This window comes from Orcinus orca, chromosome 1 (genome assembly GCF_937001465.1).
Source record: "Orcinus orca chromosome 1, mOrcOrc1.1, whole genome shotgun sequence".
In the NCBI taxonomy this organism is placed as follows: domain Eukaryota; kingdom Metazoa; phylum Chordata; class Mammalia; order Artiodactyla; family Delphinidae; genus Orcinus; species Orcinus orca.
This window is the reverse complement of record NC_064559.1, coordinates 156262639-156287999: the sequence shown is the minus strand read 5'-3', so window position 1 is coordinate 156287999 and position 25361 is coordinate 156262639. Positions and strand designations below refer to the sequence as shown.

Genomic DNA, 25361 nt, shown 5'->3' with positions numbered 1-25361 from the left:
GGCCTCCACGCAGCTGCGTTCTTTCAAGGTGGGGCAGTCAGGCTCCCGGGTGCCTGTTGCTGGGTCACACAAATTCCCAAGTTTTGGGACCCACTCCCAGGGTACCTTGGTGGGGCACCTCCGCGGTTGTGATCTGACCGGTTGGCTCAGTAGCACTGCGCTGATCCACTCTTGGACCTCCTTTGTGCAACCAGAGAGCAGCGGGCTCTCACCCTCCCTCGGGCTCCTTCCACGTAATTGCCCCACTCACTCCCTCGCCTCCCCGCACCCGAGCTCTGAGTGCCCTCCCTCCCCATCCCTCTTTGTGTCACCCTTGGCTGCGGAGCCTCGAGCACCGTATTCACGGCGAGTGACTGACACGTTCCAGGGACTGCCAATCGCGGCGAGCGCGGCCAGCGGGGGGAGGGTGCGTAGTGGCAGACGGCCGCTGGGATTATGAATGGGAGCGGGGGGGGGGGGGGGCCGGCGAGTGTGGGGTTCAAACCAGGCTTTTCGGCATCCGGCTTTGGCTAGGCATGCAGGACTGCGCGTAATCCTTCAGCCGGGGAGGGAAGGGAGATGCCGCGAGCTTCCAGCTGAGAGTGAGGGTTATTTTGCAAAACTCCCTTGGTCTAGTGCTGGTGGAGTACTGCGGGCGGTCGGCGAGGTAGGTGGGGGAGGAAAATAAGCGGGGTGGGGAATCGGGGAGAGGCCAGACGACTGGGGACCGTGTGCCTTGCTCCTTAGGATTGACAGGTGGCCGCCGCAGCAGTTACAACCTACTACACAGCATCTAGTCCGTGCAATAAGATCCAATTGTTATTCCCCGCGCCGGGCTGAAGAGCGCAGCGCGGCAGACCAAGTGCCGCCGGCGAGCTGTCTCTCCGGCGGAGCAGGGCAGTACAGAGCGGAAGTTTGGGGGGCCAGCTGAGGAGACAGGAGCTCGGGGCCGCTTCGCGGCCGTCCGTGTCGCCCCTGCGGGGTCCTCCACGCCGGCGGGTCCGCGCGCGCTCCGCAGCCGCCCCTGGTTTGTGCGCGCCTTTCCGGGGCTGCCGGCCCCGCTTCCGCGGTGGCTGCGGGCTGTGGATCGCCGGCCGGGCTGCACGCGAGCGGCGCGCCAGCGTCTCGCCGGCATCTCCCCGCTGCCTCTTGTGCCCCGCGCAGGGAAGCGCGGAGGGCTCGCTCGCCTCGCACGGACTAGCTGCGCCGGGCGGAGCCGCCGCCGGAGCCCGCGCGGCCAGAGCGCGGCGGCCGCGGCAGTGCAGCGGCGGCGCGTCGAACAGGACGACGGCGGCTTCCGCGAGGGTAGCCTGAGGTAAGGGCTGTCCCGTGGGCTGCGGGTTTGTTTCCCCCCGTCTCTTACTCGGTCACACAGCGAAGCCGAAATGGAGAGTGTGGGTGCTGCGGCGCTGGTAGGGAGCGCGGGGGGAATATGGGGCCGCGCCAGGATGGTCTCCTTGACCGCAACGTTCCTACCCCTTGTGGTAAATCCGCCAGCCGGCCCTTACTCTTCGCTCGCTCCTCCTCAGCCTCTGCCTTCGGCCCTGAACTCTTTGGAAAGTCCCTGGGAAGGAGAGAGCCAAGGGGGGATGGAGAAAGGCAGAAGAATTCGCCCGGGAGTGGGCGAAGGGTTGGCGCGCTGTGCCGGGTGATTGACAGCGGGCACGTGAGGGAGCCTTAAGTACCCGAGAGTTTGCAGGGCTGCGGCCCCAGGATGGTCCTGCCTGCCCGGGGTTTGGGGCACAAGTGGGTGCACCCAGGCCACGGCTTAACGAAGGCTCCGCTAGGAACTTTTGGGAAGCGTTGTCTCATGTTTGGGGAGGGGTGCTGGGGTGTGTTTAGGGCCTGGCCCTTTCTAAGCTACGAGTGTGTGTGTGTGTGTGTGTGTGTGTGTGTGTGTGTGTGAGTGTGTGTGTGTGTAGTGTTTTTTCCCGCTTCCTTCCTGCTTTCCCTCCTCTTCCATCTTCCTCTTTTGCTTCCTTCCCTTTTTCACAGGCCACCCCCCTTCCAAGTGCTGTATTTCAAAATATTCTGAACCTACTGTAGTCAATGGCTTTTAAAGCAAGTATGAAGAAGAGAGCACAGAGGAATAGCTCTTAAATAGTGTGGTTCATTTTAAAGACAAATATATGTGTATACACATGCCTGGGATAAATTTAAAGAAATATTTTGAGGCTCCTGCCTAAAATTACATTACATTTACATTATGTTTACATCACATGTATATGATATTACTAAACAGAAATGATAAATCTGTGCATTTTGTCTCTTCGATCTGTATGAGATACAACTGTTATTTGAATCACATCCATCTTTTAAATTCAGAGGTTTCTGGCTACTTGAAAGCCCTGGGCTCCAGTGTAAGAATAAAAGGCACATTAAATTAAAAAAAAAGTACAGATGCTGGTTTCTTTTTAGTGGACCACCCACGTTCCCCATCTTCCTTTTACTAAAAGCTGGTTGTTATGCCAATAATTTTCATAAAAGCAAAAATAATCTGGGGACTTTTACCTAGTGTTTTTACCTAAGCCTGAGGTGTAGGGAGGGGTCTGGAAGTTATCTGTGCATGAATTCGACATGAAGGTGGATAAGGTAAATGATTTCACTTCAGGTGAAAGGAAATTCAGCTGCACTTCCCTCTGAGGGTACCTCATTTACATTACAATGTGCCAAGAGAAATCCCCTAAATGTCAACATGTGTCTTCAGCATAACAATGGTCTATTCAACTCTTCAAACCTGTACTTGTAGGACTTGGCTAGTAACATATTTGCTGGCTGTTTGTGTTCTTTTTCAACGACAGAATCCCAATTACAAAAAATGAGTAAAGTTGTTGAGTAGACTGGAATGGTTGAGAGGGCATGATTGTTACACTGAGGCCATCTGTCTGTATATCTATCGTCTCTCTGTATTTCTTATAACAGTTGTGAGGTAATCAATTTTGCAATACGTCTACTTGTATTTTTTTTCTCAGTCGATCTGCTTTTTAGTTTATTTCTGACTTGACATATTTTGCAAAGATAAATTATATTGAATTTCTCTAGAGGGTACCCACTTAAGCATGCTTGTTTCTTTTGGATAGAACTGGTTTTGATATGAGGAATGAGATATCAATCATATATGGTTTTCTGATCTTGGAGTCTTTTGCCTGTCTAGAGACAGGTATTTAATAATAGTACTGTGCCCGAGTAAGGATTTGTGTTTGATAAAAATATTAGACACAGAAATGGTATTTTCATGTTGTTTACAAACTGAAGCTTTAAAATTGTGAAGGAATAAAGAGTCCCAGGTTGCTCTTAATCTCTTATTTGGCTTACTTTGCTTAGGGAGCAAGAGGTACATGATGTAGTCTTGAGTTAGAAGGATTTGGGGGTTAGCAATTTGGAATTATCTCTTATTATTATGGCATAAAACGTCATTGCTCTTTCCAAGATAATTTGAGCAGCAGGCTTCAGAGAAAGTGTTGGGGATGTTGATCATGGGACAAATGGGTTCCTTTGAGTGCTGTTGTTTTGCAGTCACCTTGTGGTAATATGGCAGATGCTGTGATGTGCCAAACCCCCCTTCAAGGAGAGCTTGTTGCCCCAGCTTGTGGGAGTGCTATCAGCAGACGGTCTTTGAGGGCCAGTCCCTTTGAGGATTGCCTGAACTGTAGAAAGCCCCTTTGTCCAAGGTCACACCAGTTTCCAGGGCAGCTCACATCCAATGGCTGATCCATGTTAGAGTATAAAGGCTTGGCCATCTCAGTCCAGCTCCAGGTAACTCTGAAGGACCATTCTGGCTCTGGAAACCCCCGTGGGGCTTGTGTTGCAGCACCAAGTCTCCCTTTGCCCATTTCTGCTTCCTTCCCCATTCTCAGATGTTGATAGCAAGGCAGTGCTTAATAAAATTGCATGCTCAACTTCATCTTGGAGTCGGCTGCCCTGGGGAAGCCATCCTATAGCAACACCTCCTTCATGCACATTAGTTTTGCCTGTTTTAATCTTTTAAAATATAGTGTCACTTCTCACTGGAGGACATTTCTATGTCCTTGATCCTCTTCTGTCCCTCCTTGTTATACCATTCTCTCCTTTTAGTGGACTTATACTTCTTTTACTCTCTTTTCGGTCTATTGATTTAAATATTGTATATATTTCTATACTTTGAGTAATAGGTATTTTTATGTTTTCAACATTCATGTTTTGTCTTAACAGATGATATTAATCAAAATATCTACTCTCCTCTCGAATACTAAAAGGCTCTACAATGTTATAATTCTGATCATACTTCATGTTTCATAATATTGTATAGTGATATAGTTCTACTACATTTTTTACAGCCATTATGTCATTTTTTATATATTTAGTTTTTCCTTTTTTTGATTGTTTTCATAGTCAATGCTCATTTAAATTTACCCATGTTTTCTATGTTCGCTATTGCTTCTTGCATCCCTCTCTTTCCTTCTAGATTAAAATTCCTCTTTATTAGAAGTATGTAGCTATTTGGTAAGCATATACAGATAAAACTCTGAATCTTTTTACTGTTGTATTTTGTTTGAAACTGTATTTCATCCTAACACTTGAATAACAGACTATCTGAGAGCAGGATTCTAACTTGACAATTATTTATCTCATCATTTTGAAGATATTGTCTCTCTTGTTGATGATGAGTAGTTCCTTCATTGCTTTTAAGATTACTCTATAAATTAGAAGTTTGGGATTAACAGAGACACACTACTGTATAGAAAACAGGTAAACAAGGACCTACTGTATAGCACAGGGAACTATATTTAATATCTTGTAATAACCTATAATGGGAAAGAATCTGAAAAACTATACGTATGTGTATATATATATATATATATATATATATATATATATATATATAACTGAATCACTTTGCTGTGCACCTGAGACTAACACAGCATTGTAAATCAACTATACTTCAATTTACAAAAAAGGGATTATTCTGTCTTTGGTGTTCTGCAGTTTTACTGAGGTATGCCCAGGTGTGGGTTTATTTTTACGTTTTCTTCATGGAATTTCTTATGCTTCTTTAATCAGATGACTCTTCTGTTTCTTGAATTATTAAAAATTCATAGCATATCTCATCATACATTATGTTGCCTTCATTGTCTCTTTTTTTTTTGCGGTACACGGGCCTATCACTGTTGTGGACTCTCCCGTTGCGGAGCACAGGCTCCGGATGCACAGGCTCAGCAGCCAGGCTCACGAGCCCAGCTGCTCCGTGGCATGTGGGATCTTCCCGGACCGGGGCACGAACCCGTGTCCCCTGCATCGTCAGACGGACTCTCAACCACTGCGCCACCAGGGAAGCCCCATTGTCTCTATTTTTCCCACTGGAATTCTTAGATATATGTTGGACCTTCCTGTTTTATGTCTCGTGTCTGTTACCTCTGTATTATTTTCTATTAAGAAATATTTCAGAAAGGCATTTGGTTAATTATTCAGGACTATTTTCCAGCTAACTAATTCTTCATTGATATCTATTGCTTAAATTTCCATTGAGCTATGAATTATTTTTTTATTTCTAGGAGTGCTATTTGATGCCTTTTCATATCTTCCTGTTTTTTCCCTGAGTTTTTCTATCCTTTTATTTTGGATTCTATTCATATTTTCTCTTTAATAATTATACATATACTTATTTTATAATAAGTATCAGATTGTTTTCTCACTTGAATTCTTCTGGGAGTTACTCGTCCCAGTGGTTGGGTCTACTGGTTCTTCCAGAACTGTATATCCGCTTAAAGGAGGATCCTTTCCTCATGTGGTTTATTATTGGGATTATGAATTCATCTTCAGCTGGGTTTCTGCTTTTGGTTTTTCCCTGTGATAGCCATATTCTTCCTAGTTTTTGCAAGTTTCCCTGTAGAGTGATACTGTGTTTGCTTCTGTAGATTAACCTAGGGATTTTGCTGGTCTAGGATCTATCAGATTTAAAAAATTATTAAGGTATAATTGCCATGTAATATAATTGACATTTTATTAGTTTCAGGTGTACAGCATAACGATTTGCTATTTGTATGTATTGTGAAATGATCACCACGTTAAGTCTAGATCATCCGTAGAATTGGCTTTTTCATTAATTTCTTGGCTTGAGATTCCTATACCATGCAGGTGATGTAAATTCAAACTGTGTGGGGGGAGGTTGTTTAGGGATTTAATTCAAAGAATCCTTTTTCTTTTCCTTCTATCCAGAGCCCCAGGAAGAGACAAACCTTCTTGCTGCTTCCAGGCCAAACTTCTAATCCTTCTTAAACTAAATGGTCAATTCTTTCAGGGTTCTTAGGCAGAGGTCTCAGCTCCTTCTTTTCATGGGTCCCAAACTAAGTTTCCTGTCCCTAAACACATGTGAAATCTCCAGCCTCTTGGCATTTGTGCCTGCATCTAAGTTGTGTATAATTTTGGGTTGCTGTATTACCGATTTCTGTGCCTGCTATTACCATATCTGTTTCCTTTCTGTTCTGACAGCTACAGATTACCTTTCTTTTTTTTTTCTTCAGGCTTAACACTTTAACCCATTTCAATTTTTCCGGTCTTTTAAAAATCTAAGTATATATGTGTTTGTAGCGGAAGGGAATTTGGTTCACATGAGCTCAGTCTGCCTTGCTGGTGGCATAAGACGTCTTTCTGTGACTATATAACACTCTGAGAATCAACTCTTTTCAGTTATTTTCTTTTTTTTATACTATCCTCACATTATTTTTAAAAGCTTAATTTATGCTAGTCCCCTTGTCTATTTTTTCTTTTTGTGACATTAATATTTATGTTGAGTCCAGGTCAGTTGACTTACAGAGTGTCTCTAACTATGGATTTGTCTAATGGCTTACTCACTTGGTTAGGTTCAGGTTAAATATTTTCAGCAAGAATACTCCTAAATTGGTGATATGTGCTTCCTATTGTATCACAACAGGAGAGTCTGTTTGTCCCATTACTGGTGACTAAGTCAGAGCACTTGAAAGATGGTCGCTACCAAATTGATCCTTTTTTTTCCTTTGAGGTTAATATAGACTCTGTACAGTGATACTTTGAGACTATGTGAAAGACCAGCTTCCCCACAACTTTCACCCAGTATTCTTTCTAATTAAATTTTTTATTTTGAGACAATTGTAGATTTACATGCAGTTGTGAGAAATAGTACAGAGAGATCCTGTGTACCCTTCATTCAGTGTTCCCGAAGAGTAACATCTTGGAAAAGTATAACACAATATCACAACCAGGAGACTGACACGATATAATCCGCAGCTCTTATTCGGATTTACCAGTTTTACACTTATTTGTGTAAGTGTTTAGTTCTATGCAATTTTATCACATATGTAGGTTCCTGTATTCACCACCACAGTCAAGATAACAGAATAGCTCCATCACCACAAGGAGCCCTGGTGCTGCCCTTTTTATAACTACGCCTCCCTCGCACTACCTGTCCCATTCCTAACCTCTGACAACCACTAATCTGCTCTTTATCACTATAAATTTTTCATTTCCAAAGTGTTATATAAAGGGAATCATAGGTTATATAATCTTTGAGGTTGTTTTTGTCCTCCACTCACCATAATTCCCCAGAGAATCATCCAAGATGTCATATGTGTCAATAGTTTGTTCATTTCTATTGCTGAGTACGGTCCCATTGTATGGGTGTACCCCAGCTTGTTTAGGCATTGAAGGACTTTTGGGTTGTTTCCAGTTTTTGGCTATTATGATTAAAGCTGGTATGCACACGTGTGTACAGGTGTTTGTGTGGATATAAGTTTTCACTTCTCTGGGATAAATGCCCATGGGTGTGATTGTTGGGTCCTATGATAATTGCATGTTTAGTTTTATAAGAAACTGCCAAACCATTTTCCGGGGGGGGCTGTATCTTTACATTCCGACCAGCAATGTATGAGCGATCCAATTTCTCTGCATTATGTTAGCGTTTAAGTCTGCCATTTTATTATGTTTTCTCTTTGTTTCCTCTGTTTCTTGTTCCTTTATTTCTCTTTTCTTCTCTTCCTGTGAGTTATTTGAACATTTTATAGGATTCCATTTTGATTTATTTATAGTGTTTTTGAGTGTATCTCTTTGTACAGTTTTCTCAGTGGTTGCTCTGGCTATTACTATATGTATTTAGGTCTCTTCTCTTGGTTCTATTTAAATGCTGTTGTTCAGAGTGTAAGACAGTGTTATGTTTTTCATTTCACTCATTGAATATTATTTAAACAACTCATATTGGGAAAGAATTTGTGGTTGACAGTTCTTTTCTCTCAGCACTTGAAAAATGTGCCACTTCCTTTAGGCCCCTGTGGTTTCTGACGAGAAAATTGTTGTCATTTGAATTGATGCTCTGCTAAAGGCAATGTGCCATTTCTCTCGGGCTAGTTTAAGATACTTTCATTGTCTTTAGTTTTTTAGAAGCTTAGTGATGTTGTGTATTGGTATAGATTTCTTTGGGTTTATTCTGTTTGAGATTTGATCAGCTTCTTAAATCTATAGGTTTGTGTCTTGCACCAAATTTTTCCTAGCATTATTTCATTATTTCTTCAAATACTCTTCAGCTCTACTGTCTTTCTCATGTCATTCTGGGAAGTGATGATATGAGTACTGGATCTTTTGTTACTGTCCCACAGGACCCTGAGGCTCTGTTCTTCTTGTTCTTCTTCTCCTTTTCCTTCTCCTCCTCCTTCTTTTTTTTTTTGTCTAGTTTCTCTCTGTTGTTCAGATTGGATAAACTCTATTGATCTATTCTGAAGTTCACTGATTCTATCCTCTGTCATCTCCACTATTGAACCCATCCAGTGAGTGTTTTATTTTGGTAATCGTATTTTTTAGTTCTATAATTGCCATTTGGCAATTAGAACTTATTAGAACGTATGCATCTTCGTGGAAATTTTCCATTCTTTTTTTTTTTTCCAGAGAATTTGAATTTGCTTGTCGAAGCACTTTTATAATGGCTGCTCTAAAATTCTTACTAAATAATTCCAAATTCTAACATCTGATTCACTTCAGTGTTGGTTTTAGTTGATTGTCTTTTCTCATTCCAGTTGTGATCATGTCTTGGGTATTTTGGCTACCATGTTAAAAGGGTCTGGGTCCTATTGAAATCTTATACTTTAGCAGACAGTCACCCTGTGTAGGTTTAGTACACATGTCCAGGATTACTTTGTGGGCTGTGGTTCCAATGACAATTTACTTTGCAGAAGCTTTATGGTGCTGCTTCGGTCTGCCTGGCTTGACTGGTGCTTCTGGAGCTCCCACTGGACCCTGCTGATGCCCCTGAAGGGGGCAGAAGGGGCCTGCCAAGGCCAGTCCCCCTGATGCCTGTAGGTGAGGGAAGGGATTTTTCAGCCTGCAGGAATAAGGAGCACTCCCGGGCCTGGAGCTTGTTATGGCAGGAATCCCCCTGCCAGTGCTGAGAGGCCATCTGGTGTTGTTGGCTGGATCGCAGTTAGACACAAGGGAGGAATGTAAGCTCACCTGTATCACCTACTGCTAGATTCGGGGGGTTGGGAGACCCTGGACCTGCATAACCTGCTATTGGGTAGGGGGTCATAAGGTACCTTCTGCTCTGTTGTTCCTGTAGTCCAAGGCCAGTAACCAGTCCACCTCCTTTTCACTGTTCTGAGTCCTCCTTTGGTTGTCTCTTTCCTTATTTTCAAGGTTTAGCGTTATATTAAGTGGGGAGGAGGAAAGTATAAGCCGTCTTGTCTGCACTGGAAGTATATGCTTTTTAAAAAAAACTCTTAACTCCTCAGCCACGTTATCTGTTAATATAGTAGAAAACACTAGTTTGACTTGTGTTCTCCTATAATTTGCATTTGTTTTAGAGACACAGTATAACCTCAGTTTAAAAAATCAGTACATATCTTATTTACTTTAATAAATATTACTATAATTGAATATTTTAATGTTAAGTCACATCTTGCCAGTGGAATATAAGACAAAAAAATCTATGTATACTGTATTTTCTGTATTGAATATTTTTCTCTAAGTTGCCTTAAAGCATTTGAAAAATATTAATATATTTTATCTGTTGCCATCTCTGGGAATTGCTAAAAGAAGTCCTATATCAGATGGGCTTTAAACAGTAGAGAAAATAAATGACATTATTTGCACAAGCAACATACTGATATTTCATGTAGATTAAGGAAAAGATAACAGGATTCTGTTTTTGGCTATCCTGGTTTATACCACAGTGCTGACTCATAGAATTACAGCCTTTCTAAACTGAAAGCGAACTTAGAGATCGCCTATTTCAATCCTATTGTTTTATAGTTAAGAACATTGATACCTTGAAAGGCCATAGGGAGCTTAATTTCCTTTAATTCAATAATGGCAGGGCTTGTTTATTATAAGTTCTTAGCATTTCTTAATTTTATGTTTTCTTTAAGAAATCAGAATCACTTTCTTTTGAGAAGACTTAAAATTTTATATTGAGGCATGTTTTCAGTACCCTTTTCTAAAGAGAAAATAATACTTTAATAAGTTGGGATGGCATGATGGTACTCTTTAAAAAATAAGTATGTTTGAAAATCTGATGAACATATGGACCAATTATCCTGCAAAATTAACATAAACTCAAAAGTTTGCATATAATCTTGGAGATTTATGAACTCCTGAGGAAGAGTCCTAGATTCTGTTTTTGTATTGTTTGTACCATGTGATGATATCTGTGGATGGTCTTTGCTGGGAAAGTGACTTAAATGTCTCATTTTATAGACAGACTCACCTTTAAAGGCTTGTGGGTTGTGGCACCATGCACTGGTGTGCTGAGGAATTTGTTTTCCTGCAGGTTCTAGAGAGCCAGTAGGTGAGAAGGATATAGCAAGACCAGCAGATGTTAAAACAGACTGTGGGAAATAAAAACAGGCAGCTCAGCCTACAATACTTGCTCCCGCCTCCTCCATACACACACATACACAGATCTCTAGATTCCTTGGAAAGATTCTTCCTCTGCTCCTGTCTCCTTTCACTCTCTCACTATAGAGAGAAACATTGCCCTTGGAGGCTATTCTCCCTTCCTCTAGTAAGGCTGCTCTGGTGGTCATTTTAACCTAATTTCACCCATATCAAATGTTATAGGTTGAAAGAAGAAAGCATAGAGTGGCATTTGATGTATTGACTGACTGGGGACTTTTTGAGAGTAAGAAGAAAATGACATCCATGGTTTTTCTATATTATGGATCATAATAATTTAAGAACACAGAATGATACATGTCTCTAAATTCAGAGATCAGGAAGTATTTGTTAGAGTAGTTGAAATTACTTTTAGGAAGCTACCTATATATCCTTAAAGGAAGCTACTCTGTACTTCTCTGTAACTAAGACCCTGGAATGACTTGCAGTGCCATGATGTATACTATGGTGAAAAACTCAATGCAGAAAAATGAGGCGGTTGTAGGGAAACAAATAATAGAATGACAGGTTTTTCTTCCTAGTGATTTTACATCTTTTAAAAGAGTGAAAGGGGGTTTGTTTTTAGGGTTGCTCTTTAATAACTGCATAAATGAGGACTTGGAATAAGAAGCCCTGAGTTTCTGTTCTGCTTTGCAACTAAGTGGGTAAATGACATCCCCTGGGTAAGGCTCAGGGTATAATTAAGACTTTGAATTATGATAATTTCTAAGATTCTTTCTAGCATTACGATTTGGTGAAACTTTAGATTAAAAGGTATTATTTGACACAAAATTAGTGGAATTTTTGGATAAGCCTGTGTAATTAAGCATAGTCAATATCCGTAGTTTCCCACACCCACCGTTGAATGAGGGCTGACCTACTACGTGGATGTGGAGTCTGTGGATACTGAAGTGCCACTGTACTATGCCATTATATATAAAGGACATGATCATTCACATATTTTGGTATCTGTGGGGGTCCTGAAGCCAATTTCCCCACCCTCTTCCATCCCCACAAACTGAGGGACCACTGTATTATTCATAAGAAAGCACTCCAGGGAATCAAATTTTTAGTTTGAAGTTATTATAATATAATACCTTGATTTGGTCCGAAATTTACAATAATTAGAGAGGTCATGGTTGGATGAGGACTACCCAACTGTATGGATACAACACAACACAATTTGGGGAACAACACTTTAATGCTGATGGTGATAATTACAATAGTGAGGATGCTGATGAGGATGGCTCTAGATTTAATTGGTCTGGGGGTGTAGCGATATTGTGGATCGCTCCTTTAGCATCCGTTCACCCTCTTTCTCTTTCATCTTGCTCTGCTATACAAGATGGAAAGGAAATTATTCAACTTCCCAGTCTCCCTCGAATCTCGGATTGGCCCACATTACAAAGATTAGATGGAGATTTCTGGGGACCACGTACATTTTTTTTTTTTTTTTTTTTTTTTGCGGTACGCGGGCCTCTCACTGTTGTGACCTCTCCCGTTGCGGAGCACAGGCTCCAGACACATAGGCTCAGCGGCCATGGCTCATGGGCCCAGCCGCTCCGCGGCATGTGGGATCTTCCCGGACCGGGGCACGAACCCGTGTCCCCTGCATCGGCAGGCGGACTCCCAACCACTGCGCCACCAGGGAAGCCCCCACGTACATTTTTGAAAAGGCAAAATTTCTCAAGGAGAAGGCCCTTGCCCTTGACCCTTATCACGTTTTTGCTTTGAGGTGAGCAGCTATCTTGCAAGCATGAGGAATAAAACCACAAACTGAGGATGATAAAACTCAGATTTTTGATGACATCTTAAAGTGGATATATCAGCTCTGCACTGCCTACCTCCAGTCTATTATTCCAAGAGAAAAAAATTAAAACTCTTGACTATTTCTTCCACTATTTATTAGGTTCTCTGTTACTCCCAGCCAAATACATTCCCAACTGAATACGTGAAGTGATTGTTATGACTTTGCATTTTACATTTTTGAAGGATAAAATTAGTGTTTACAGATCTTTGTAATTAACGATCTTGGACTGTGAAATTTAGGCTAGCTGGTATAAATATTATCATTATGAGGAATCTTGGGTGTGAAAATTTTGGATAATTTGTAAAATTTTTATTTTATTGTTCATAGCATGAAGAATAGCATAAGACTCCAAAAGTGTCTATTTTGTATTGCTCAGAGAATATTGCAGATTTTATTCAATGGGTGAAATTTATGTGAGGAAAACTATTTCTGTGAGTCACACCTCCTACTTATCTATAATCTTCAGTAAGATGGAGATACAGCTGGAGAATACCAATGAGTCTTGGAAAAAAATGTTTTCCTCATTTGGTTTATAGGCAAAAATGTATAGCAGAGTTGGTTACCCTCTTTGCTGTTTAGTCTAGGTTTGTTTCCTTCTGAATTCACACTTTCACATGAATGAGAAATACTTTAAAGCCGGACTTTAAAGGTTAAAGAAGGATGGCCATTCACAGTAAGTGAATATAAAAGATGGAAAATAATTTATTGTGTGACAGAGTATCTGCCCACTTTTCATTTGGATTTGCCTTTCCTAAGTGTAGGGGATTAATTTTTGCATTAAGCCATTTGATGAGAGGAAAGAAGAATTCAATTGGGATATATTTGTTATTTTATCAGGATTGTATTCATTTGAGAGTAAAATTTGACATGTAATAGTAACAAGGAAGGAGTTTATTTATTTTCAAAATTTTTAATTTTTAAATTTTATATTGGCATATAGTTGATTCACAATGTTGTGTTAGTTTCAGGTGTACAGCAAAGTGATTTAGTTATGCATATTCATATATCCATTCTTTTTCTGATTCTTTTCCCGTACAGGTTATTACAGAGTATTGAGTATAGTTCCCTGTGCTATACAGTAGGTCCTTGTTGATTATCTATTTTACATATACTAGTGTGCATGTGCCAGTCCCAGCCTCCCAATTCATCCCTCCCCTTCATCTTTTCCCCTTGGCAATCACAAGTAAGGAGTTTATTATTGTTTTACATGCCATGAGATATCTGGAGGGAGAGAGTACAAGGCAGGAGCAACTGCACCATCCTTGAGGTAATCAAGAATTCAGGCTCCTTCTTGCTTTTGGCCCTACCACCGTTAGTGTATGGCTTTCCCTCTCTTGGTGGAAAGACAGTTAGTGAGCCTCCAAGCATGGCTTCTGTACTACAGGCAGGAAGAAGCGGCTGGACAAAAGGCGAGGCACACATCAGCTGATAGTCCTTTTAATAAGGAAAATGATAGCTCCCAGGAAGATGCATCTGGTAGACTTCCACTAATATCTTATTGACCAGAGGTATGCCAGTGCCCATCCTTAATGGCAGGGAGGTCTGAGAAATAGAAGGTTTTAAAAAAAATTTTTTTTTAATCTGGCTAAATCAGTACTTCCCCGAATGCCAGGATTCCATTATTATTAAGAAGGAAGGGGAGATTGGATATTGGGTAAGCAACCATCATTGTCATTGCATATGAAGAATATTTTTCAGCTTTAAAAACATTTGTTGTGTTGTATCAGTAATGTATAATCTGGAGATTTCTTAAAATATGACAGTTTTGAAATAGTTATTATTACTTGTCTTAAAGTCCTAGACATTATAGTCCTTTAAAGTTTTGTATAAGTTGTCACTTTGTGTCAAGATAGCTGGCTGACGTATAAAACTCAAAGTATATATTAATAGAAATTAGTATTAAGCTAATGGTGGGTGGAAAAGGTCATAATTTCCTTCTGCAATGACATCTGTAAGTGTGAAATTCTGACAAATCAGACAATGACAATATTATATACTATTCATTCGTGAACTACTGTGCTTTATTTTTTGTGTAAATTTGCAATTAGTTATTTTGGGCTATTTTGTTGTTCTAAAATTTTTAATGACATATATGAATAATATCCAAGAACAGATATTTATCTTAAAAAGAATAAAATTGGCTGAATTCCAATATTTCTACTTTGCTACTCTCATTCAGGGTATTGACAGAAATATTCTGTAACTGAGGGTTTATTCTCTAATTGATGTAGGCACTCTACTTAGAAGCTGTTTATCCACATCAAGGATAATAGATCTTTTCTGGTTAAGTTTTTTTCCATTAAAACAGGGTGAGGCAACTGTTCTCACTACACTTCAGAGGGAGAGTACAAAGATAAATGAGATAATGGATGTGAAGTGCATTTTTTTTCCTCTGAAAGAAGGTGTTATATAAATTCTATTAATAGTATCAGTACTGTGTAAATAAGATAATGGGTGAGCACTTCCGAAAGTGAGTATCATAACCAGGAATTTTGAGTGCCGTCTTTAGTGTCTGTTTTTTTCAATGAAGAGCAATATAGCAACACACTCTTACATTCTTGCATTGAAATATCAAAGGTAAACATCATTGTGAGGGGAAGAGAATATATAGAAAGAGTTTCAAAGAGAGGGGTTTATTGAATAATGCAATATAGTAATAAGTGTTGTCCAGATATAAAAGGTCTTTGGTTCTCTTAAATGGTTGAAGAAATGGGAAAACTGTGATTGAAATGTGAATATTGGTTACAACCTAGAATGCAACTTTCAATGGCTCTCTCTTGAAAACAATGAGGCTCTCCCTGACTCATAAAAATCTTCAAAAAAGGTTTTTGTAATATCTTCAGTAAAGGTTTTTGTCATCTCCTTGGCCACAAGATTTTTTCCTTGAAAGAAAATTTGAGAAAGGCAGTTTTTTCCTTATTTCCAACTTAACTGCCATGCTTTTTATGTGCTGATCCGCAGTAAAGATGAATTGAATTGTATGGTGATAAGAACCCTTGACTTTGAGCCAGGGAGTAAGGTTCCTGTCTCAGGTTTGCTACTGATTTATCTTTGTAACTGGGAAAGATTTTCAATTGCTCTTTGTGAAGAAACACCTTCAGGCCATATCCTTCTCCTCTTCCGCCATTCTAGACTTAAGTTGCTAAAGTTGACCAATTGAGGTCACAGGAGAAAGTCATATTTCTGTGGGAAGAATGCTGGCCCTCTTTCATGTCAGTCTTTTGGGATGTGTGTTCAGTCGTGAAACTGGCCTGTGAAAGCTGGTCTGGAAATGGGTATGAGGAAGGAAGCTTTGCTTTTTTCTGTGTCTTATTCATTTGGGTGATTTGTGGAAGGTAAGTGTTTCATTTTGGGCTCATTGGTGGTATATACTAAACAGACAGTAGCTAAAATGGAACAAAGTTTGCAGGTTAAGGAAAGCATGTCCTACTTTGTAAAGATTATCCAGATTATTTTTTATCTATCTATCATCTATCTATCTATCTATCTATCTATCTATCTATCTATCTATCTTCCAAATCTGTAGAAAGTCTTGTTTAATTGTCTTACCTGTTTTATGAAAATTAAGGGGAATATCCAATCCGGCAATAGCTATAGGTGGGAAGAGTGCCCCCAGCCCAAACCAGTGTGGTAATAGCAGAGGAGATTATGGTGGAAATTGAGGAGATGTGGCTGCCAAACACTCGAGGTCTAGCTCCATTTTTCAAATGAAGGCTCTTCTTCCACTGCACTTTAAAAGCTTTACTTTTGTGGAAGACGGTAGCAGATTCCCAGAAGAGTTGCAGTGTTCTTATCTAGAAGATGAAAGGATTAGGCCTGGTTAGTTTCACAGCCATTTTTATTTCCCCCCCTCTGACTCCCTTGTTTTGAAATATTTTATCTATCAAATTATTTCCATAATTATATCTTTTAAAAGTAATCAGCAGCATATAAAGCTGCCAATTAGAGCTTCCAATTAACATGAGAAAAGTAGTGTTACCTTTTGGAGAAGTTATAATTCAGCCTAAAGCAAACAAATTTGGTATTTTTGTTCAATCAAGAATGTAATACATGTTGGCACATTTATCAAATTGCAGGTTTACAGTTTGATATGTCATCGAAAGCAGTGGTTCCCATTGCCCTGTTGTACCCTTTTGCATCTCTGATTCTTACTTCCTAGAGGGATTACCTTCAAATAGTTTACTGTTTTTTCATGTTTGCCTCCGTTTTGTGAAAACAAGATGCTTATGATGCTATTTCTTGTTTTTTTTTAGTTTTCTTCTCTATGTAGTTATTTCCTGCTATGGAAGATGACACACATACGTTCACCTACTTTGCTTCCTCAATTTAATTTTTAAATTGCTCTGACTGTAACTATCACTCACAGCTGAATCCTTTGGCGTATTATGATATGATTACATTTCCTTTCTTATAAATGTTTTTATTGGGTTAGCCGAAAGGTTCGTTCGGGTGTTTCTGTAACATCTTTCAGAAACACCCAAACGAACCTTTCGGCCAACCCAATATTTTCCCCATATTTTATGACTGTTTTAATTATTTTATTTTGCTCAGTTTTCGAAGTCTCACTATTTTACCGTCAAAATTTCCATCTAAATTGTAAATCTCTTCTTAATATATTTAGTTTAATCAGACAACCTATACATTCGTCTTTTTCTTGGCCACATGCATCCTCAAGCTGTTCATACATTTGCTCATTGTTGTCATTTTGGAATCTTCCTTTTACATCTAAATTAGTTACGGTAATCTTAGGCTGAGGGAACAAGTAGTCCACAAATGGATAATGGTTCAAACACAACAGAAGTACACTTCTCACTCATGTAAAACTACTGAGCTCTTCTAGGTGAATAGGGTGGGGTGCTGCTCTGTTTCCTGCGGTCACTCAGGGACCCTGGTTAGAGGTACTACTATTTTCAGTACATGGATTCCACAGTTGTCATGGTCAACTCCGTTCAGTCAGGCATGGACATAGTCCTGGGAGTGGCTCACACTCCTCTCACTTGGATATCATTGTCTAGAACTCAGTCTTGTGGCCAAGTCTAATTTCAAGGGTGGCTGAGATAATGTCTAACTGTGTGTCCAGAGAAGAGGGAATGGGTTTTGGTGGAGAGCTAATAGTATCTGCAGTGCAATCATTCTGCAGATTTCTTTACCTCTTTCTTATGTTGGATCCCTTGTTTCCTGATTTCCATATCTTTTGCTTTTCCTTAATTTAGTCTCTTGTTTCAATGAATGAAGCGCATCCTCCAGTATCTTCCTAAGAAAGGATATGTTGAGGTGAAGTTTTTGAGACGTTTTATATCTGAGAATATTTTTATTCTGTTTTACACCTGATGGATAGTTTTTCTGGTTGTAGGATTCTTGTTGGAGGTCATTTTCCCTCAGCATTTTGATGGAGTATTTCATTGTCTTCTTGCTGCCATTTTTAGCTATAGAGAAGTCTGATGCTATTCTGAATCTTGAACATTTTTTTCCCCAATTTGAAGCTTTTAGCATCATCTTATTATCTTTGGAATTTTGAAATTTCAAGATGATGTGCCTGGGTGTATGTCATTTTTAATTGATTGTGTGGGGGAAGGAATGGATCTTTTCCTTTTGGACGTATGCCTTTCAGTTCCGATATTTTTCTTGCATTTCTGATTTGATCAGTTGTAAAGTCAACTTCCCCCTGCAATTTAACATCTCAAATCAGGATGCATATTAAATTGATGGTGTCTTATAATAGCCATCAGCCAGGTGGCAGTCATGACATGGCTGTGTAAAAAAACATTCTGTTGACACTTTCTTGTATGATAAGAAAAGGGCCAGCATCAAAGAATCTTAGGTTCCATGAAATAATGTAAATTCTTTCATTTGGTTTTCTTGGTTCCCTCTTTCTAGAACTTCTATTCCTATATTTCAATTAATCTAATATGCTTTCTGTTGTAAGATACACCATTATTTTATGTATCACTAAGAAAAACATACTTTCAATTAAACTATAGAAATGTTTTGTTATCGCTTAGAATGTTAATTTTATTCTGATTCAAAGCATATGTTTAAACTTAATTAAATATAAAATGTATCATATATTTCTCCTGTGGGTGCATAAAAAAGAACATGCACTAAAATAAATTGGATAAGTTATTCTAAAAACTTATTCATATTCAGAATTCATCTCTTCTGAATCCCTTTTGAATTCCTAGTCATGCATTTCTGTGCCCATTCATGCACTATCACTTTGTGTGCCAGGAATAGCGCTGGTCCTGAAAAGATGCTTAGCAATCATGTAGAGTGAGCTTGCTTTGTGATTCCTTCTACAAGAATGTTGTTAAAAATGCTTGATTCTCCACTCTTCCTTTTGCTTCCTCACAAGCATATGGTTTCTAGATGTTAAAACAGTGTTCCATTATTGTCTCTTGGGTTTTCTTGCAACCAGACTAACACTCATTCTGCAGGTTTTCATAAATGTGCAGGTCATGACAACTAGCTCATTACTGCTGCCTCTCTGAGAACAATTGTAAGATACTACCGATTGTGAGATGTATCTGATTTGAGGGCTATAATAATGTGGAAAATGTGCATGATATTTAGATGTTGAACCAGATGGGCGAATCCTCTAGAAATGTCTTATCTTTTAAAATTCAGTTTTCACATCTTACGTGTTGTTATAAATGACATTTTAGTATAGATAGACAGACACTCTCCTACTGTGTGCCTTAATTGTAAGGAAGAAGAACTTGAATTTTCTCAAGATGAAATGGTAAAGATCCTGGGGGTCCTTGACCTCTAAAAGCAGCACATGTGCCAGAAGACGCACCTGAACTTGGAGGTGATCAATACAAAAGAAGTACCACATTTATGGTTCAGGCATCCTTTTACAGGTGCATCAGGGAACCATGCCTAAAAGCAGTGGAAAACATTTTTCCAGCTGTCGCTCTGTATAGATTCACAATCATAGTGTATATGCTATAGTATAACTGGATCTATTCACCCAAAATTGAATGAAAAATATAGATTTCCTGCATCTTTATGAATGGCTGCATAGTATTTTGTTGAATAAATGCATGGTGCTTTATTTAATCCTTTCTTTATTGTTGATCACTAAATTGCTTCCATTGTAATTTTTGCAATTAAACAATGCTTTGATAAACATCCTAATACAAATGTTTGTAGCTTGCTGAGTTAAAGGCTATACACATTTTAAAGGCTTTTTGCCACCAAATTGCCTTTCAGACTAGGTTACACCAATTTACATTTTCACAACTGTCCATCAACATGATCATTTCCCCAGATCCCAATAATGCTGAGTTTTGTCAGTCTTCTGTTAATGTGAGGAGAAAAAAATGATCTCCTTGCTGTTTTCAGTTTGTTTTCTTTGATTACTAGGGAGCCTGAAGAACGTTCTTATGTGCCATGGTGTCCTGTGAAAGAGTAGGAGGCTGCTTAAGCAGGTGGTTGGAGCAGGGCAGCTGGAGTGGCTTTTGGGTTGTTGTCAGTAGAAGGTATCTGGCAGGGAATGGGTAATTACTGCTTCGGAGACTTGGAAGGTCTGGGGAACTCTGTGGTTTAAACCCTGCAACCTTCACAGGGATCCTTTTCATTGACTTCCCTAAGTGCTGGATGCCTTCCAGATACCATAGGTTTTGTTACTTTGCCTGTGGTGTCTTTGAGGACGTAACTGCAACCTCCAGACTGTATTATCCTCACTGATCCCACAGACTGAGTGGCCTTGGGGCAATAAGTAGGGGAGGTGTAAGTGGGGCTTTGAGTCAATACAGAGTAAAGGGAGGGTCTACCAAGTAGGTGAAGAGCACAAGCGTTTGAAAGCAGACAATATAACGCAGAGTGAGGGAAGTTTAACTCTAGACAATTGTCCACATAGGAAAGGAAGGGAGGATGTGTTTGAAAGGTGAAATGAGGTCACATTGTAAACTTGAGTGTGCCTTGAATGTGAGTCTATGGAGTATGTTATTTATCTTAAGGGCAGAGGGGGACTTATAAGATTTTTGGAGTCCTAGTATGGTAAGACCTGACAAATGTCATGATTTTGGAAAGTTAATAGCATTAGATCGCATTGGAAATGGATGCAGGCAATACAAAAGGTTGTATTCCTGGTTTCTACATGTATCTTACAGTTGATAAAGGCTAGAACCTTTCCTTTTGTTTTCTTTTCTTTAATTTTATTTTTTGGCCATGATGCATGGCATATGGGATCTTAGTTCCCCGACCAGCGATTGAACCTGTCCCCTGTACAGTGGAAGTGGGGAATCTTTTTTTTTTTTGCGCTACGTGGGCCTCTCACTGTTGTGGCCTCTCCCGTTGCGGAGCACAGGCTCTGGACGCGCAGGCTCAGCGGCCATGGCTCACAGGCCCAGCCGCTCCGCGGCATATGGGATCCTCCCGGACCGGGGCACGAACCGTGTCCCCTGCATCGGCAGGCGGACTCTCAACCATTGCGCCACCAGGGAAGCCCCGGAAGCGGGGAATCTTAACCACTGGACCTAGAACCTTTTCCATGTGGCTGATTTATGTTCAGAATGACATAGAATCATGTGAATGCGTCCAGTGCAGGGTTGTTGTTATTCTCTATTTCCCAGAAAGGAAAGTAGGAAGTAGTTCATTTTTGACAGACAGGTGAGGCATTTAGAATATGTATAGGTTGTAACAGAAAGTAAAATTGGTTTTGAACGTGTCATGTGGTAGGTGGGTAGATATTGGGTGTATAAAAAGGCAAAATGAATTCAGAAACTGCGTCAGAGAATCATATAGACTTACCATAAGATCATCAACTTTGCCAAATGGCAGCTAATGTGTAATTTCAAATGGAAAATGCACTCATTAAGCCATTTAGACTGGCAGAGTTATATGTGTTATGTTTTTTATTTCATTTGTATATGGACACATCTTTCATACTTGAAATACTAGAGTAAATGAGATCTAAACATTGTCTTCATTTGATTGGGAAATTATCTTAAGCACAATGGTACAGGATATTTAAAAAGGCCTTAACGTTAATAGCTTAGAATTGGATGGTTTATGATTATTTTCTTATTTTCATTGAAATTTAAACTGTGTTTTCTGAAATAGCATTTATTATACTCTTAGATATAGTCTGCCTTGGCAGTCAGTAACTGAATAGGTAATTTCATCTCTGGTATTACTGCCTGACAAACAGTGATTTTCAGAGATGGTCGTAAAGCCTCATTAATGATTATTTTTTAGAGGTAGAATGGCAGATGTCTTCTAATCAATCGTGCGTTGTGCTTAGCTCATTTATGAAGAGTTATTGCTGTGGATCTTCTTGGTTCTCATAAAATGCAGTTACATTTGTAGTTGAAGAATTCAATTTCTGTTCTTCCAGTAAGTGCAGCCAAGGGCTGTGCTCTCTTTGGGCCTAGGTAAGTCACAGTGGCATTCCTAGGCCAGAAGAAGGATGCTTGTTGAAAGCTGAAGAGTGGTGTGAAGGAGATACGGTGTATGTGTAACTTCCCTTTCAAATGCAGAGGGCTTCTCCAAGGTGGACTGTTTGTAAATTATGGAGTATTCCCTGTCCTTCTCAGGCCAGACTTTCTGCTCTAGCAAAGGCAATTTTTATTATTTGTTTCAACCTTGGTACCTTTATAAAAACTTTTTTTTAACTCTTTGGGGAGAAGGTAACTAATATCTATCGAATACTGCCCCCCCCCCATATGCCAGGCACCTTACTCAGTGCTTTAAAATGCTGATTCATTTAATTCTTAGTGTAACTTTGCAATAGAGGTATTTTATACACATTTTGAAGATACAAACCATAAGTCTCTACTAGATTAAGTACCTTGCTTAAGTTTATATAGAAATAAATGATTTATTTTTCCTTTCACTAATCCAAAGTACTTTTTCTAGGCCCTGCATAAGACTCAATATATTAAAAATACTTATTGAGAGTTTTATTATGTTCCAGGTACATAAATTATCTCATTTAATCATCACCAAAACAAAGAGAAGTAGATACATTTATTTTCATTAGAAAGATGAAGAAACCAAGAGGTTCAAAGTCTGAGTAATTTGTTCAGCATCACACAGACCTGGTATTCAAGGGTAGGTCCATCTGATTCCAAAGCCTATGCTCTTACCTACTACATTGCTGTGTGAAGTCTTTGTCTTTAAAAGTTATGTTTTAAAATGATTATTCCTTTTTCACCATTATTTTAAAATTATTAGTATTATTTTGCTGCTCAAGTACATACAGTGCCATCTTTTTATGTAAATGCAATAAGAGCTAGTATGAAGGTACTACATACCATTAGCACTCTGCTATGTGCTTTTTCTGCATTAGGGTTTCTTAACCTCCTCACTATTGACATTTAGGGCCAGCTGATTCCTTGTTGTTGGGGAGGAGTGGCCTGTCCTGTGCATTGTAAGGTGTTTAGCAGCATCCCTGGCCTCTTGCAATAGCACTCCTACCTTTCTTTCCAGTTGTGACAACTAAAAATGCCTCCAGACATTGCCAAATATCCTTTGGTGGGGAGAAACCAGCTGAGGTTGAGAACCACTGGTCCGTATTTTCCCATCTTATCCTCAGAGGCGCCTGTGAAGCTCACACCCTTATGATCTCAGTTTCACACAGAAGGAATAACTTGCTCAGGGTCACATTGCTGGGCAGGGGCATCTCTAGGACTCAAACTCAAGGCTTACATGTCACATTGGTCTAATTTTCACCTTATTTCATGGATTCTGCCTTCAAACTTAACTTCAGAGTTCTAGAAGGCTTGGGCTGTATCGGATTTTTCTTTTGCCCCAGGGGTGCCTGGAAAAGTACTTAATATCGCAGTGCTTTGACAGCTGTTCATTAAACAAATGGCCCGTTTTATGTGGGTCATATTTAAACAAGAATCTTTTAAACAAAATTTAGCTTAGTGCGGTAATGAAGAACACAGGGTTTGGAATCAGACACGTCACAAATTTAAATCTCATTCCTGCCATCTATTAGTTCTAGGATCCAGGGAAAAGTTTTTGACCTCTTTTAGCTTTGGTTTCCTTGTCTGTTTTGGGACTAATAATTCCTCCTGTAGATATTGTGAGGAATAAATGTCACCTAGCACAGTACATGACATGAGGTTACAAAAAATTTAGTAAATGGTAGCTGCTAGTAATACAAATAATCATAATATTAATGATAAAAAATGTTTTGGATTTTCCCTTTATAATATGAGATCATTACATATACTTAATTTCAATCAAGTTAAAAACTATTTTCTTTTGTTTATGTGGAACAACTTGAAAGTTGCTTTTGCATTAACATTAAATAAAAATTACATAAAATAGAAAAGCATTCAGAAGAGAAATGAGGAAAGTAGGGGAGAAACATAGTAAAACCCAAAAACATAGCATCATTACACAGACTAAAATAATGTACTGAATTATTTAGGTTTTGACAAAGAATTAAGTTTAGTTCATTTCATTTCAGTAAAGAATGATTAACCCTCTTGGTGGCTCAAAGGAGAGCCCTCTTTTGACCTCAAGAACAGCTGACTTGACTCATCCCTGATCTCAGCCCACAGCCTTCTGCTGATTTGGCATCTCTTGCTTCCTTCCCCAAGGTCTGACCTTTTACATTTCCTCTGACTCATTTTTGGGTTCTGCTCCTGGCTTTCAGCTTCTGCTCTGAGGATTCCTTTTCTAGATTCCCAGGTCCTCCAGTTAGTTCCTGACTGGATTTAGTTTCTCCACTGGACTCCTTCCTTTGGTGAGGACACTCCAAGCCCCGCCATGCCTGAGCTGCACCGACTGCTCAGAGCTACCATTTCTCACCTTCTGCTGCTCCCCCCGCCGTAAACCAACTTTAACAAGTCCCTTCCGAGTGTAATTGGCCATAACCATTTAGGTTTTAGCTATAGGTTGGTGACATTGAATTCCCCAGACAGTAAAATGCCATGATGCAAATTCATTGTTTTTAGACTCTTGAGGGTTTTTTTGTGCTTGCAATGCCTCTCAATTTTTTTCATCTTTTGGCACACTTTGGAAATATTTTTTAAAATTAACTATTTTTTTAAAACATTAAAAGAAATTTATTTATTTATTTATGGCTGCGTTGGGTCTTCGTTGCTGCACGCGGGCTTTCTCTAGTTGTGGTGAGTGGGGGCTACTCTTCTTTGTGGTGCGAGGGCTTCTCATTGTGGTGGCTTCTCTTGTTGGGGAGCATGGTCTGTAGGTGCGCGGGCTTCAGTAGTTGTGGCATGTGGGCTCAGTAGTTGTGGCTCGTGGGCTTAGTTGCTCCGAGGCATGTGGGATCTTCCCGGACTGGGCTCGAATCCGTGTCCCCTGCATTGGCAGGTGGATTCTTAACCACTGCACCACCAGGGAAGTCCCCACTTTGGGAATATTAATGTTTGTTGGGAATGCTGAGATACATAGATAAAGCTGTTTTTAGTTCCAGGACCTGCGTAGCTATCATGGGGGCATGACTATTTTAGCCTCCTGTATGAAACTATATGTGTCATACTAGAAAGCTTATTATTGTGAAGTTCCCCAGGAAAATGTAAATAATAGCACCGGATGTGGGGTGGGAGAGTGTAAACAGTGATTCTCTAGCCTCTTTATTTTCTATTTAATTATCAGATGCTTCCTAAAAGGTCCAGGCAACCCTGGATAAGTTGCCCTAGGGATAGAAAGACTTAAGAATGAGGATAAGGACACCAGTTTCTGTAGGGGGCCGGTGAGGGAAAAGCTAAATCCATGTTCATAC

The 25361-nt window shown here is 39.8% G+C and overlaps 1 protein-coding gene across 2 annotated transcripts in view; it reads left to right on the top strand.

The window, feature by feature from the left end:
- The first annotated feature begins 521 nt into the window (after nucleotides 1-521).
- The window catches only part of PDE4B (phosphodiesterase 4B), a 600461-nt gene continuing 575621 nt past the window's right edge, over nucleotides 522-25361 (top strand). Inside the window, exon 1 of one of the 2 annotated variants that reach the window (XM_033407540.2) lies at nucleotides 522-646. The gene's annotated coding sequence lies outside the window, so the exon portion shown is untranslated. Of the gene's footprint in view, nucleotides 647-1179; nucleotides 1295-25361 lie in introns of those variants that run through there. The other variant, XM_049698244.1, reaches the window with a different exon arrangement.